The sequence below is a fragment of the Alosa pseudoharengus genome, unplaced genomic scaffold, assembly GCF_046254945.1.
Source record: "Alosa pseudoharengus isolate Yale_2024_CS ecotype anadromous, Long Island Sound unplaced genomic scaffold, YU_APseudo_1.1 YU_APseudo_1.1_scf_24, whole genome shotgun sequence".
Taxonomy (NCBI): Eukaryota; Metazoa; Chordata; class Actinopteri; order Clupeiformes; family Clupeidae; genus Alosa; species Alosa pseudoharengus.
The window spans coordinates 1,570,768-1,588,753 of NW_027468689.1; positions in this window are offsets into that span (position 1 = coordinate 1,570,768).

Sequence of the window (17,986 nt, forward strand, 5' to 3'; positions counted from 1 at the left end):
CGTGATGTTGAACTGCATGCCGATGCCATTTAACCCAAATGCCCCAGCGGCAGCACGGGAGAGAAGAGATTAACTGACAGAAGATATGCATTGTCAAGAAGAGTAGCACCATGGCTGAAGCCCGTGCTTCCAAGTGGAAGACCATGAAGAGAAAGTCTTTTATCCGTCTCCCTCCAGATGCAGACAGCTTACACCAACACTGCCTCCGTGCCAACTACTTGGCGTATCTAGTGCGCCACCCCACACTGAAGGACCACCCGTCGCCACTCGGACATGGTTGGGAGTTGGTGGGTGGTCGCTGTCGTCCTGTCCGCCACACTCGGCCTGCTCTCCCCACACACCTACCTGCACCAGGGCCGGTTGAAGAGGACGAGGAAGTTGAGAGAGAGGAGGATGATGTTGTACAGAGGAGGGTGGAGTCATCTGAATCCGATGATTCAGAAAGCAGTGACTCAGACTGCTCTGATTCAGACTGATACGTGTTTTGTGTTGTTTCGGGTGTTGCCGTTATTGGTTATTACCTCTCCACATAATGCAGCAGGTGGTACCTCCGATGTGCATTAAAAACAAAAACAAACAAAAAAAAAAACGAAAAAAAAAAAAATAACTCTCCGGGAACCGTCACCTTACCGTGGTGGAGGGGTTTGTGTGTCCCTATGACCCGAGAGCTATGTTGTCTGGAGCCTTGTTCTCCTGGTAGGGCCTCCCATGACAAACTGGTCTCTGGTGAGGGGCCTGACGAAGAATGGTTCAGGGCAGGACGGCAGGCCCTAAGGTGGCAGTCCCCCCAGCTGGCTATCTGGCTATTTTCACTCTACTGAATGCCGGTCATCTTTGAATTTCAATGTCAAAACTAGGTTTGATGATTAAAATTATGTCAGATTTGAAATCCTCATGGTTGACTTGTATGAAAAAGTGCCTTCATACATGATTCTTGGTCATCCAGATCAAAAGTTATTTTTTAGAGATGGCGCCGGGCGCCATTTTGAATTTGGCTCTCTAGCAAAAAATGCCGGGATTTTTGGGAGGGACATGGGGGCTAAATCTTTTCTAAAGGGTCCATAGAGGTCAAAACAATCATCAAAACATTGTTGCCAGAGGATGGTCACAGAACCTCACATTATGACCCGACTATAGAAAGTATATCTATTCATAGACCTATACTAAGGCAATGATTGAATGGTGTTCAGTAAAGTAAAGAGTGTTTACACATGTGAAGAGAAAGAGTGAAGCACCGGTGATTTAGTGTGGCATTTTGATGGTTTGTGTTTGAAGAACGAAATCAAGTTACTTCCTGTTAGATTTTTGTGGTAGAAAATTGTGTGTGGTGTTTTGCAAAATGTGTTTTAGTCAATTGAAAACTGAGTCAAACACTGAGAATTAGTGTATGGTTTTGCAGATTTGGTGTCAGGTTATGATGTTTGGAGGACATGTTTAGAAAATTGTGTGACAAGCAAAGATTTAGTGTGTAAGCATTTGAAAAAAAACTGTAATGTATGGTAGGGTCCCCCCCTTTCTTCTTACAGTTTTTTACAATTGTTTACACACGTTTTCAAAACTCTGTGTCTATTTTTCAAAACTCCACACACAAAACCCACAACTGCTCACACAAAATGCAAAATGCCTCAAATCTCCAGCAAAATGACACACGACATTCAAAATGTCAAAAACACACGTTTAAAGCAAACATTCGCCTCACATTACAAACACTTTTGTCATAATATGACATTTTGGATACATCATGTACACACTGTTGCTCAAAACCTAAAGCTCTTCTGTCTAAGGCTTTCTATATGTATTTCCATACAAGAGTGAAAGTTACGGTATCAACAAAGAGAAGTTGAAATACACAGTAAAAATGCAAGCAATATTGAAACCAAAAATAGTGATTTTTCCCAAATAATTTGCTGTTGTGAATACAGTATTTTACAGCAAACAAGAAAAAAAGCAAAGAAGAATACAGTGACCACCAGATGTACATGGAGTTTTGAAAACACTGATTTTGTTTTTTTCTAAAGACAAGTGTGTGTGTGTGTGTGTGGGAGGGGGGGGGGTTGTGTACAGTATGTATTCATAGGCCTATAGACCCTTTCAACTGCAGAAACAAATAATTCTACAGTAAGCGTTCCTAAGGCATTTCTGGAGGCACAGAAAAATGTATTGATCTAATGGTACTGTAACATGGGGACAAACAAAAATAGAGTAAAAAGACAACTTTTACATAAAGTCAACTTTTTGTAGAACATTACTGTAAGCTAAAGTCCGATTACTGTATTTTCTCTATTTTCAAAGTATCTGCATTGGTTCTGAATATTTCAACCGGAAATCCTCTAGGAGCAGATTGAAAGGGTCTATACCTATATAGAGAGTATATCTATTCATAGACCTATACTAAGGCAATGATTGGATGGTGTTCAGTAAAGTAAAGAGTGTTTGCACATGTGAAGAGAAAGAGTGAAGCACTGGTGATTTAGTGTGGCATTTTGATGGGTTGTGTTTGAAGAACGAAATCAAGTTACTATCTGTTAGAATTTTGTGTGTTAGGTAGAAAATTGTGTGTGGTGTTTTGCAAAATCTGTTTTAGTCAATTGAAAACTCAGTCAAACACTGAAAATTAGTGTATGGTTTTGCAGATTTGGTGTCGGGTTATGATGTTTGGAGGACATGTTTAGAAAATTGTGTGACAAGCAAAGATTTAGGGCTCTATCTTCCGTGCGGGCGCAATTGACTTTGTATACTCGCGCGTTTGTCTTTCCTATTTTGCAGTCAGCGCATATTGGAATTTTCCCTCCACAGGTACATGCCTGTAATTTAGGGAATTCGATTGCGCCCACGGGGGCGGTTCAGCGAAAAGACGGGGCGTGTTCCGGCGCAATCGTTCACTGTTGATATTTTGCAGTTTCAGAAAACAATTCCGCCACAGACCAGGAACTCCCTGGTCTAAAGTCTGTGGCGAAAATGCAGATGCTATTTTAAGGGCGCATGCATGACCACAGGCCTGCATGAATGAATGCGTTGCACACCAATCTACAGACACCTCCGTGCACAGACGGAAACATTCAAAGCCTTGATAATATTTGTCCATTTCCCGGTTTTGTTCGTGCATTGGTGACCTAAATATTTAGTAGCCTATATAGTACAACATCTACATGCAATATCTTTACAACAACGCCTAATTACGACCTATTAATCTGGACAACTTTATAGGCTACAGCCCTAAAGGCTAAAGTTACTTTTAGTTTTGTTCCAATTTACCGTTGTGTAAGGTTTTAAGCACCAAGCTTTGCTATGTTCCCTCCATCCTTTCGTTATTTTCAAAAAACGTTTTATATCCATGATGGCCTTGAAGTCTTGAGTTAGTGAATTAGCTTAAATCAGCTTTTCATGTGCTGTTAACCAGCAACAGATAGTACAAGAAAGCAGCAAGTATGGTTACAATTTCTGTACAATTTCTGTAGTTGCTGCATCCATTCATTGTTATTCTCTCTCCTGCTCAAATAAATGTTGTGCGTGAATTAAGTTGATGATAACGTGTTTACAAACTCTGCTTTACAGAAAATATTGTAAATAGTATACTGTCACGCAGTTAATGGGATACTGTGCAGAGTTGAAAGTTAGGTCAACTTAAACGAAGCCCTTGCTTGGCCGCCTGTGCTGCGCAACGCACACTTAGCTCCTCTCATCTATACAATGTAGTTCCCATTTCTGTAAACCATACATAATTTCAAAGACAAATATTACCACTCGAGGGAAATCAGTGTGGTGTCCATGTGAAAAAATAGGCATAAATCTAGCGTACACATTTTCACGAATCACTGATGTGTTGATGACATAAATTAGGAAATGTTAGAGGACTTAAGGAGACGTGATGTTGAACTGCATGCCGATGCCATTTAACCCAAATGCCCCAGCGGCAGCACGGGAGAGAAGAGATTAACTGACAGAAGATATGCATTGTCTATAGAGAGGTAATGTTAGATTACATTGTACATTGCAAATATATCACCATGCATTCATAACCTCGTGATTCAGTGAGAATGATCCCAAAACATCGGAAAGTATGTCTTTGTGACAATTCTGTATTACATTTTGTCAAGAGGAAAAATCAATAGCTAACTGTTCCCAACTGAACAGTGATTGTAGCGCTGTGAACGCTCCTGGCTGCGCCTGGCAAATACGCCACCATAATAGCAATCAGCTATGGAACAAGCGTGCCTGTTGTTAAAGGGAATGTGAGATGACGCTCTGATTGGTTTATTGCACGTTACGCCCAAACCACACCCATGATTAATGTAGCTACTTCAGACCACCCCATTTTAGATTTGCGTCAGGCGCAACAGTCAATATCCCGCCGGTAAAATAGCATCAGCGCCCAAGATCCGCCCACAAAGTCACTTGTGTTTTGCGCGAAGACACTTCCGTTTCAGACCATTAAAATAGGGCCCTTAGTGTGTAAGCAGTTGAAAAAAACTGTAATGTATGGCAGCACTGTGGACTTAATGTTTGAAAGTGTGCTGCTGGACGGGGATACACTGGACACAGACCCCTATGTTTACACTGGACACTGACACCTATGTTTACACTGGACACAGACCCCTATGTTTACACTGGACACAGACCCCTATGTTTACACTGGACCCTGACACCTATGTTTACACTGGACCCTGACACCTATGTTTACACTGGACACTGACACCTATGTTTCATCCTTGGGGAGGGACCTACGGGAGGCCATGGCCGTAGCTCAGTAATGCTGAGGAGTAGCAGCTTAGGCAGTCTGAGCTACATAATAGGAGAGAGAGCTGAAGTCTGAGCTACATAATAGGAGAGAGAGCTGAAGTCTGAGCTATATAATAGGAGAGAGAGCTGAAGTCTGAGCTACATAATAGGAGAGAGAGCTGAAGTCTGAGCTATATAATAGGAGAGCTGAAGTCTGAGTTATATAATAGGAGAGCTGAAGTCCAGCCGGTCAGTGTGAACGGAGAAAGAAGAAACTGGCAGATAGGTGGGAGGGAACCATTTACACTGTTTTGTCTGTGAATACTACACACACACACACACCTTTAAAATTAGGAGTCCAGCAGGCAGTGAAACTAGAAACCTCATCATGCCAGTGAATATCTTGCCACTCCCTGACGCTAATGAGGATGCCAAGCACCTGTCATGTTCTGGTGGCAGTGTTAGTGAGGCTGGCAGCTCACAGTCCAGTGGGGACAGCGCCACTGTTGACAGAACTGTCAGGTGGGTTGCTGGTCTCCCTGGTAGCTCTGACGCACACAGTAGTGGTAGCTCTGACGCACACAGTAGTGGTAGCTCTGACGCACACGGTAGCTCTGACGCACACAGTAGTGGTAGCTCTGACGCACACGGTAGCTCTGACGCACACGGTAGTGGTAGCTCTGACGCACACGGTAGCTCTGACGCACACGGTAGTGGTAGCTCTGACGCACACGGTAGCTCTGACGCACACGGTAGTGGTAGCTCTGACGCACACGGTAGCTCTGACGCACACGGTAGCTCTGACGCACACGGTAGTGACACAGGAGCTCTGACGCACACGGTAGCTCTGACGCACACGGTAGCTCTGACGCACACGGTAGTGACACGGTAGCTCTGACGCACACGGTAGCTCTGACGCACACGGTAGTGACGCAGGAGATTTTGGGACAGTGAGGGTAGACAGAGGGAATGAGATGCTTCCAGACTCAGCTGGAGTGGAACCAGAGAGTACCTCTTCAGGAGAGCGTGGAACCAGAGAGTACCTCTTCAGGAGAGCGTGGAACCAGAGAGTACCTCTTCAGGTCGGGAGAGCGTGGAACCAGAGAGTACCTCTTCAGGAGAGCGTGGAACCATAGAGTACCTCTTCAGGAGAGCGTGGAACCAGAGAGTACCTCTTCAGGTCGGGAGAGCGTGGAACCATAGAGTACCTCTTCAGGAGAGTGTGGAACCAGAGAGTACCTCTTCAGGAGAGCGTGGAACCAGAGAGTACCTCTTCAGGAGAGCGTGGAACCAGAGAGTACCTCTATAGGTCCGGAGAGCGTGGAACCAGAGAGTACCTCTTCAGGAGAGCGTGGAACCAGAGAGTACCTCTTCAGGTCGGGAGAGCGTGGAACCAGAGAGTACCTCTTCAGGAGAGCGTGGAACCAGAGAGTACCTCTTCAGGTCGGGAGAGCGTGGAACCAGAGAGTACCTCTTCAGGAGAGCGTGGAACCATAGAGTACCTCTTCAGGAGAGCGTGGAACCAGAGAGTACCTCTTCAGGTCGGGAGAGCGTGGAACCATAGAGTACCTCTTCAGGAGAGCGTGGAACCAGAGAGTACCTCTTCAGGAGAGCGTGGAACCAGAGAGTACCTCTTCAGGTCGGGAGAGCGTGGAACCAGAGAGTACCTCTTCAGGTCGGGAGAGCGTGGAACCATAGAGTACCTCTTCAGGAGAGTGTGGAACCAGAGAGTACCTCTTCAGGAGAGCGTGGAACCAGAGAGTACCTCTTCAGGAGAGCGTGGAACCAGAGAGTACCTCTATAGGTCCGGAGAGCGTGGAACCAGAGAGTACCTCTTCAGGAGAGCGTGGAACCAGAGAGTACCTCTTCAGGAGAGCGTGGAACCAGAGAGTACCTCTTCAGGTCGGGAGAGCGTGGAACCAGAGAGTACCTCTTCAGGAGAGCGTGGAACCAGAGAGTACCTCTTCAGGAGAGCGTGGAACCAGAGAGTACCTCTTCAGGTCGGGAGAGCGTGGAACCAGAGAGTACCTCTTCAGGAGAGCGTGGAACCATAGAGTACCTCTTCAGGAGAGCGTGGAACCAGAGAGTACCTCTTCAGGTCGGGAGAGCGTGGAACCATAGAGTACCTCTTCAGGAGAGCGTGGAACCAGAGAGTACCTCTTCAGGAGAGCGTGGAACCAGAGAGTACCTCTTCAGGTCGGGAGAGCGTGGAACCAGAGAGTACCTCTTCAGGAGAGCGTGGAACCATAGAGTACCTCTTCAGGAGAGCGTGGAACCAGAGAGTACCTCTTTAGGTCGGGAGGGCCCTGCGTGTGTTGAAAAGTCTCTGTCAGTCTGTGTCAGACATGTGTGCTGAGAAGTCTCTGTCAGTTGACCCCACCCAACTGTACATTCTCCTACCCACACTGATATATGACTGCATTTCCTGTCTCACCTGGTCGCCATAGAGGCGGTGTGTGCACAAGGCGTGGTAGATGTCTGCTCAGTGGGTGCGGAGTCTTTTTAGAGGAGCTCACTAGAGATTATTCACACGTGTTTCTACTTTAACTGTGTCTTTATAATACTGTTTGTATAAAAGTGTCCTTTTATGAACAAGGTTTTTTTGACCACTCACTGTTGACCACTCACCACTCAGAGGGATATATCCTCCATTTCCTGTTGACCACTCACCTCTTCTGGGTTCAAAGATATTACTACTCACACTCTTCTTCTGTGTGGAGGCTGGAGGCAGCAGAGGTCACTGAAGGTCATTGCATGTCCTAAATATCTTGTCTTCTTTTATTTATTTGTCTTTGGGTTAACCTTAGACTTGGTATATTGTTCTTCTGACAGGTTCTTGTAATGCAGCTTTTGTAAGACTGATATTTGTTTTGGCAAACAACTTGGCAAACATTGGCGTTATCATATCTGTAACTGGCTAACCGCTCCACCCCCAGCAGGTTTTGGTTTCATTTTCAAACTTGCCTGTGGGAAAAGAGGAACTTGTTATTGTAAACGGTTCCCTGTGTAGAAGTTAATTGCTCATGTTGTAGATATGATGATAAACTTGCTCAAGGGAACTTGGGTTGGGTTTGAGTTTGTTCCAAACAGCACGTCACAAGGGAAGGCAGATTGGAGCTCTTCAGCAGAGGATAGGCGCCTGAGCAGAGATGCCGATTGCCTTCAACTGCCATTGGTGAATGATGGCATGTGTTTGTGTGTGTGTGTGTGAGTGTGTGTGATTGTATGGGTGTGGTGGATATTTAAGATTTGTGCAACACTTTTTGTACACTACGCCTTCACACGTCTCTGCAATACGTCCACTTTTACTGAGACATATGTACGGTCCGAGAAATGTGAAAAAATACTGAGTGAATCCTGTTCCCATCCCTGTGTTTACCAAGCAAAGGACGCCATTGTTCATATCTTTTGTCTTTTCAAGATAAGTTCCTACTGTGTTCATGTATGTGTGAAAAAAAGGATTAATAGATAGGGGCACTAGCAGTCAGAGGCATCCAAATAAGCCCTTTCAAAATCCAAAAGCACTCTTTAGGCAAATAGGTCCAAATTTGGTGACTGCAATAACTTTGGACCATGAAAACTTCCCCAATCACTAACCTCCTAACGAGCTGTCTACACTTTGCTTCTGAGTTGTTTATTAGTGTACACAGACATAAATTAACAGGACGTTTGTCATATCTTATCTATCCAATACAAACAAGCCTACATTGTTTAACTCTCATTCTGTTCCCTGAGCAACATGTAACTGTTAATAATCTTAGGTAGGTTGTAATCTAATTGCTGTAGTGGTTACATCACAAAGAGTAGAACGCACTGGCAGGAAACGGCTGTCTGATCTGCTGCCATTCACCTTTCTCCCCTTTGCACTTGCCCTGGTGCATCTGGCTGTGTAATGCTTTGCACTTGCCCTGGTGCATCTGGCTGTGTAATGCTTTGCACTTGCCCTGGTGCATTTGGCCGTGTAATGCTTTGCACTTGCCCTGGTGCATTTGGCCGTGTAATGCTTTGCACTAGCCCTGGTGCATTTGGCCGTGTAATGCATGTCCAATGTCAGAAACATCTGAATGCCATTACCTGTTCACCATCAGTTTCTAATAAGCTATTACAACATCACATTGGTCTGTTTCAAAACATTTGTGCGGCTGTTGTAGACTAAACTACTCATTTGTGCTAGGCTGTTGTAGACTAGACTAAACTACTCATTTGTGCTAGGCTGTTGTAGACTAAATTACTCATTTGTTTTCAATGCATATTCAAGCTAAGGCAAAGATTTAATCATTAAAGCACACACACGCACACAGAAGCACACACACACCCCCTTTCAGACAAATACACTCTTTCGTTTTCATTTTACATAATGTTCTAGGTCAGAAGTAGATACAACAGGCAGGCCATGACAGGGCCCGACATGAAGGTTTTCAGTAAAACAAACCAGTTTTCCTTAAATGGCAAGGATTTGACAACAGGAAGACTACTATAATGTAAAGCTCAATTCACACCAAAGATGGCAAGGGTTTGACAACAGGAAGACCACTATAATGTAAAGCTCAATTCACACCAAAGATTTGTGACGAGATGACGAGATTCTATGAACCAGCAACTTGCTGCAACGTTCTAAAACCTTGTAACTGCGACTAGACATGGTGAATGCTTTACGACAGCTTGCAACAGCTGGCAACGACGCGCTGGCAACGACGCGCAACCTTTAATTCACACCGCTGCAACTCCTTTCTGCAATGGTTTGGTCTCGTCGCAAATCTTTGGTGTGACTTGGGCTTACGAGGCGGCAACTGAAGAAGAGACTTTGCTCCAAAGGATGAACTGGACTTACGAGGCCGCTACTGAAGAACAGACTTTACTCCAAAGGATGAACTTGCAGAATAACGGGAGTTTAATTTGAGTTCCATAGATGAGACTGTGATAGATAGGGCTGGTTAGTGCAATAGCAGCATTACCATAGATGAGACTGTGATAGATACTGTAGGGCTAGTTAGTGCAATAGCAGCGTTACCATAGATGAGACTGTGATAGATAGGGCTGGTTAGTTCAATGGCAGCATTAGCGACCTTTACCATTCATTCATTCGCTCTTTCTCTACCTCAAGCTGGTGTGTGGTGTTCTGGTGAATAATGGCTGCCGGGCATCACCCAGGTGGGTGCTACAAATTAGTGCTGGTTAGTGAGGTTCCCCCTTCACAGTAAGGCTAGGGATATTGGAACCATTTGAAGTTTGGGTAACACTTTACATGAAGGAATCTACATAAGAGTGACATGACACTGTCATAACCCTAACACTAACCCTAACTTGTCATGACAAAAACCGAATGACACTAACCCTAACTTATCATGACAAAAATCGAATGACATTAACCCTAACCCTAACTTGTCATGAGAAAAACCAAATGACACTTGACAGAAGCGGGTGACAGAATAAGTATGTCCAGGGTAGGAATTTCACGGCGGCCACGATGGCCATGGCCGTCGTAGCCCCTTGCATTGGCCCTGACGCCCCTTTGAAAATCAGAGGTTTACAGGCCACGGTGGCCTTGGTGCCCCCTTCTTTCAATATTCTGCTTTGCGTCCTACTAATAGCGATATATATTTAGCCTATGGCCTGTCAAAACAATCTTAGCATTCACAGCGCAAATTACGCAGTGGAGAAAGTTAGTGCAAGAAAGAAAGTGCGTCCAAATTCACCCATTCTTCTCAGTTGAACTACTTGCGAAGTAGCCTACTCATCACACAGACATCACAAGTATCACACGAAAGAGCTTTTTCTCAGCTTTTAAACGATGTCAGCCGCTAATTGCTGTGTTGAATGGTTCGCGAGAAAAGTAAATAATATCATTCAATTTAATCATAAATTCTACTGAAGGTTTTGCGTCCATCTCCCTACCCATTCATCTCGGCGGAATACTTCACGAACCCCTCGTTTAACACATGACAAACCATATATCAGAATAAACAGCAGACCTTACCGAACACAAAGCTGTAAAGCAGTCCCCTGTACAGTTAGCCGTTCCAGAGTAATCCCGTTTTGAATTTGCAGTAAATTTCAACATACATGGATGTCTCCAAATTTGGGCTTTAAGTTTTACACTGTGTTTAAATTGTTCCACATTATTTCATAACCGGCCAAATACAAAATACATTTTAAAAATGTCGCCTAGATATCGGTAAATCAGAGGACAGCTGACTAAGAGTTTGTGAAAGTAGCCTTAATGATCACAAACTGCTAAGCATGCATCTAGGCTATTTGACTTTCTTAAAGCTGAGCTGTGCTTAAATTGTTCAATACATGATTTCATAACAGGCCAAATATCAAATAAATGTTAAATATAGCCTAGATATCTGTAAATATTAGATGATCAGATGATTTACAGTTATATGTAATGTGTCATGTTTCATGTTTTTGTAATGTTTCATACAGTGATGCAGGTCTACTGCAGTGAATAGGCTAAATACAACTTTGATCATTTTTATAGCCTACTACTGTATAGTTAACGTTGGCCTTAGTGCCCTGACATGTGGCCTTTGTGCCCTCCACCAAATATGCCCAACTGAAGGCCAAGTGGCCTTGCCCCCAGAATGTTGAAATTCTAAGCCTGGTTATGTCATAAATGTATATGACACGTTCATGACATGTCACCCTTATATACTGTAGATACCTTCAAGTAAAGTCTAGCCAAAGTGTGTTCCCAGAATGCCACAGCCCCATTCCACATAGTCTTAAAGAGATCACATATCTACAGTAATTTCCTGTGTATTAGCAACATTGTATAGAGCTTGATCAGCTGGAGACTTCGCTCACTGCCTTGCACAACTGACAGACTGAGGAAGTCATTTGTCCCCAGGGCCATTGCTGTTCAATGCTTCACTAAGGGGAAGAGGAGAGATAGACTTCTCTGCATACTCTGTAGGCATGTGTACACATTTCTGTAGAGGTGGCACTGGCTTGTTCACCCTTTGAAAAACTGTGCCCCAGTGGCGGCTGGTGGTATTTTGTTCTAGTGAAGCAGTTATGAAATTATGACCACCCACCCACACCCCCGGGAAGTGAACAAACATTGTGTCTAGCACACCTGCCATAGTTGGTTGAATGTATGAGACACATGATGAAATTGAACTGTCTACAATGGCATACTGTACACAAACAAAAGCTACAGTATGTTGTTTGATCAGTCAGAGAGCTAGACAGGGTGATTTGTTGAGAAACCAAGTGTCTACCACCATCTCAAAGTACAGGCCACAAATGGGGTGTAGTAGGCCTAAGACAGGACAAGACAGTAAACAAGGTTTATGTATTATTATTATAATTATTATTATTATAAGTTTGCATGTTTTTGTTAGACATATTGCTTGCAAAGACTACCCAGATAGCAAAAATACACTGGGACAGAACTGGGCCACACCTACCACAACGTCCGGCACGGATCTGCATAATGGACCTGATCCTGAAATTTTCACTTTAGCACTAATCGGTGACATTAATCACAGTGGAACCTACACAAGAGCCTATCCTGCCCTTTTCCTTGCTGTGCCTCCACAGCCCCATGGGGCATCAAAACGGAAACTGAAAGTAACTCCCCACTGCCCCCATGGGTCTGCTTTAAGCTGCCTGTCCATAACTTGGCCTATGTTGTCCCAAATTGTCTCATTCTTTTTCCGATGGGCTGCATGTGATGAGCTTGAACAACACTTTAAATGATGTTACGGCCAAAACACACCCATGACTAAGAAACATAGGGACACCTTGTTGCACCATCAGCCCGAAGTTTGATAACATTTGATAACAGAGCCTCCCAATGTGGACTGGACAGCCCACTAAATTGAATTAAGCTATTTATACAGTATAAGCTACAGTATACAGTACGTTTTAGATCTCTAAAATAGGGCCCAATGTCTTTGTAGGCCTAATCCCTGAAATAGTTGAAAATACGGCATCATTTGTATTTAGTAAGTGACTACAGAACTTCAAAAAGTCATATGCCACTTTTCCATCTTCTATTTCACTTGTGCATTTTCATGCCCCTGGAGTGTAGCGCTGTAGCTGCCTGGCTAATTTAGCTGTTAGCTGTAACTTGAGATAGGTAAAACCGATTGTTTTTGCTTTTTTCGTACCAACAGTACTCTGTGACCTCAAGAATCTATGTGAAAAATTGCCTTTAAAGGGGTGGTTCAGGATTTTGGACATAGGACCTCATTTCCAAGTAAGCAAGTGTGATATTTATCAGTGGAGACCGTTTTCAACACGTTTCATCCAGTCCTTCTAATTGCAGAGTTCGCAGGTGCTAGGCTAGCGCAAGTCAACGGTATGTGTTAGCCTGCCACTAAAAACAGTCTTACCCACTCCAAAGTACACCCGAGGCAAATAAATTATAACGCCAGACTATCGATGTAAATGTCTGTATTGATAGTGTTATTTCTAACGTTATTCTATCCTTGCATTTCAACGATCGCATTACATTTTGAGGGACTAGTTTCTTAGCAGCGGCGGAATTATACTTGCTCCGGTTAGTAGTACTGCGCCGAAAAGTAAACAGTAAAGCACACTCGAATGGGGATACCTAGTAGTAGCCTTGGTAATAGCAGTCCGCCGCTGAGTTGCAAAATGACTACTAACAACTAAAGGGACCAAAGTATAACTATTGCAACGCGATGCGAGGGTAGTTGTATTTCTTACACTATTCTATCAACACAGACATTTACATCGATCGTCTGGAATTTGCCTCAGGTGTACTTTGGAGTGGGTAAGACTGTCTTTAGTGGCAGGCTAGCACATACCGTTGACTTGCGCTAGCCTAGCACCTGCGAACTCTGCAATTAGAAGGACTGGATGAAACGTGTTGAAAACGGTCTCCACTGATAAATATCACACTTGCTTACATGGAAATGAGGTCTTATGTCCAAAATCCTGAACCACCCCTTTAAGAATATGTATTTCTTTAAGAGAGTTTCCTTTTACTCCCTTCAAGGTTGGATTTTAAATCACTAAAAGATACATTTTTTATAGCTGTTTTTAGTCAACTTTACCAAAGGTGCCAATAATTCTGGAGGGCACTGTATCTGAACCGAGGCCTATGTGTGTGTGCATTAACAGGAGACCCAGTAACAGTAAGCAAAAAGTGAAGATGTGTAATATGACTCTTTTCTTTATGTTTGAGAGGGAGAGAGTCAAGCGTCTCCTCTCCCACAGTGGAATAAACAACCAAGATATCAAAACACAAATCTCTCACTCTCTTGTAGGCTACCACCCAAGCTAGATCATAATGATAGCGGAAGGGTGTGGGTATTTGAATGGTAAAGTTGTAAACATTGGAGACTGTACTCTGTGTCCCCTCTGCTGTGCTCTCTCGTGCCATATACAGTACTGAGAAGGATGTTTGTATTTCCTGCCACTGGCCAATGGTATTCATGGTGGGATTCAATGTTTGAGGAAACAATGAGGAAATGCATGAACATGTCATAAATATTATTTTACTGTAAACTGTCACTAAACTAAACTCTCACTGATATACTAGCAGGCATGTAGCTTTCGTCCAAAATCTGAAAAGTGACTTTTGAATGAAATTGTAAATTGCATTAAATATGTGAATTGGATTAAAGGGATGTCTTTATGTTATTCTGTACTGAAGTGTATGACTGGCTTGACTGATGCACTCCTACCCAAGACAGACACATGCAGCATATACCATGCAATGGAAGTGAAAGAGTTGGTCGTCTGAAAGGATGAGTGTGTGTGTGTGTGTGTGTGTGTGTGTGTGTGTGTGTGTGTGTGTGTGTGTGTGTGTGTGTGTGTGTGTGTGTGTGTGTGTGTGTGTGTGTGTCTGTGTGTGTGGATTCTTAAACATTCTTAAACACTCAAACCACACCTTTTGTAGTCAATATAACAAAGTTTGTCTCTGTGTGTGTCCAGGGTGTGACGTGGTTTTAAATGCCAAGGTTTCAACAACTTACAGAAAGTTCTTTGGCATATCACTGGCCACAGAATGAGTCAGATGGCACCTGATTGACAGATGGCACCCTGATTGACAGATGACACCCTGATTAACTCTTGAAACATGTCTTTTACCCAGCACATCCTGCTTCTAGAAAAGCTTCATTAAATCAGCGTAGCCAATGTTCTAGAAAAGCTTCATTAAATCAGCGTAGCCAATGTTCTTTTAGCAGATATCTCAAATCACACATGATTTTAAAAAGATGGTTTGCAAGGAGAATCGCAACAACGTGTAAAACAGGGCAGAGCCTAGATGTTGTTATTTCTTCTAATATGGGAATAATGTTGTCAGGTCCTAGAGCTTTATATGTATTCAACCTCCTAAATGATTAACACACATCTCTTTCAGATAACTGAAATGGGCAGCAATCTCTGACAAAGATTCTGACCTGAAGTCATTCTCAAAGCGGGCATGACCTGAAGTCATTCTCAAAGCGGGCATGACCTGAAGTCATTCTCAAAGCGGGCATGAAAAGCGGGCATGACCTGAAGTCATTCTCAAAGCGGGCATGAAAAGCGGGCATGACCTGATGTCATTCTCAAAGCGGGCATGACCTGAAGTCATTCTCAAAGCGGGCATGAAAAGCGGGCATGACCTGAAGTCATTCTCAAAGCGGGCATGAAAAGCGGGCATGACCTGATGTCATTCTCAAAGCGGGCATGAAAAGCGGGCATGACCTGATGTCATTCTCAAAGCGGGCATGAAAAGCGGGCATGACCTGAAGTCATTCTCAAAGCGGGCATGAAAAGCGGGCATGACCTGATGTCATTCTTAAAGCGGGCATGACCTGAAGTCATTCTCAAAGCGGGCATGAAAAGCGGGCATGACCTGAAGTCATTCTCAAAGCGGGCATGAAAAGCGGGGCATGACCTGATGTCATTCTCAAAGCGGACACAGAAGGAGTTCAGCTCCTCTGCAAGAGAAGCAGACACCTCTGCTCTGACGCTCTTTCCTCTGTAGTCCGTAATTGTCCTTAGCCCACTACACGTAGAGCAGGAACAATCGCTCCCACATAGCAACAGCTCTGACAACAGCTCCCTGAGGTCACTGACTGAGAAAGTGGACTAATTTAACATGATTTTTTCTTTTTAAATTTATTTTCTTTTTTACTTTTTATTTGTTCATTACAGTGCATGAAAATGCACTGTACTGTTCTTCCTAGGCAACAACTTCTTATTATTATGACCGCCGCGCAGCGAAGCTGGACTGGACCCCCCGAAAGGAGGGTAGGGCAGACACAGTTTTCTGTGAATATCTCGAAAACCGTAGGGTTTAGGAGGACCATTTTTTTTTTTGTATGTTGATCTCAAGGGGCCATGTCAACCCATTCCATAACCACTCATTTCATGTATAGCGCCACCTAGTTAAACACAAAAAAGTTAAAATGAGGTGTTGTAATTGAAGGTATCTGTGACCTAACAAAGTCAAAACTGTACAAAATTGGAAGTGTATGACACCCTCTGTATGCACGCCAAGTTTCGTGGAATTCCGTTCATGGAGGGCCACACAATAAATTAATTTGTGTTACTATACACCAACTGGCCTGTAGGTGGCCGGAGACAGTTTTCTGTGAATATCTCGATAACCGTAGGGCCTAGGAGGTCCACCTTTTTTATGTATGTTGGTCTTAAGGGGGCATGTCAACCCATCCCATTACCACTTATTTTATGTATAGCGCCACCTAGTTAAAAATGAAAAAGCAAAAAATTAGGTGTTTTCATCACAATATCTCTGGCTGACAAGGTCAAAACTGCACGAAATTAAAAGTGTAGGATCATTATGACACCCTCCGAATGCATGCCAAGTTTTGTGTACTTTCGTTCATGGGGGGCCTTACAATAAAATAATTTATGTGTACATTTAGTGACGTACACCAACAAGGATTCCCGGGACACTGAAAGACCGGGGTACACAAAACTTGGTGGGCATGTACCCCCACATGGATAGCATGGAACCGTAATTTTTCGTTTTGATCTGTAGCCCCCCCGCTGGACTGGACCCCCCGAAAGAAGGGTAGGGCAGACACAGTTCTCTGTGAATATCTTGAGAACTGTAGGGCCTAGGATGACCATTTTTTTCCGTATGTTTGCCTCCAGGGGTCATGTTAACCCATTTCATGTGCACACATGTGCACAAACAGATACACACACACACACACACACATACATTCACAGTAATCATACGTATGACACATACTCACACAGTAGACATATGTACGCTTGCATGCACAGGCACATACGCAGGCACACACACAAGCACGCACACACACACACACACATAACATAAACATGTACATGCACACAATTCAAGAATTTCTCAGAATTATGAACAGGCAAGATGGGGGTGGGGTTGTATAAAATTAATTTTACATGTGAAATCTATGAACTAATCATGTTTTGGTACTTGTTGTCTAGGAGATAACAGTGAGAATTGAGTGTGGCTAATGCAATTTAGTGAGACAGTTAGAATCATATAGGCCTTTCAGCGTGATTTATTTTTGTGGAAAAAATGTGCTGGACTGGGCGGCGGTCATATTTTGTACCGCTCTGCGGTACATCTAGTTATTATTCCGCTTACCACTTTTTCCGTACGCTATTTCTCTTGAACAGTTTAACTTAGAAACTTCATTCAAACTTTGTAATGTAGGTATTTAAACGGACGAAGCTGCTATGTCTTTCCAACTTTGAAACTTTTATACTTTTTAAACTATTAAAGAAAAACTTTTTAAAAATCCCCATAGACTTAACATTGCCGATTGTGACATAATACGGCCGTTAAGCAATTAGAATCCTGTTCAGGCCACCTGCAGCCTCAGGCTTTAAGCATACAATCTGGGTCAATTAAGACTACACATCCTATTCAACTGTTTCCTCTGCCCAAAACTGTTTCAAAATAAAAGTCCTCACTACAATAATCCACTGTTAAACAATGTAACCCATTAAACCACTGAACTTTTTACATTCAACTTTTAAACGCTCTACTTTTAAACTATCATTAAACTATCTATCTATTAAACTAGCTGTCTATCAAAAACTTTTAAACTATCTACATTCAACTTTTAAACTTTTAAACTATATATATTCACTAGCTGTCTATCAACAACTTTTAACTTGTCATCAATTATGTCAACACTTTTCATCAACTATGACTCCTACCCACTGTAGCTAGTTAGCATGGTTAACAAAGTTAGCATTGTTAACATTTTTAACAAAACTGCTAAAAATGATTAGCTAAGTTAGCTAAGTAACATGGTTAGCATAGTTAGCATGC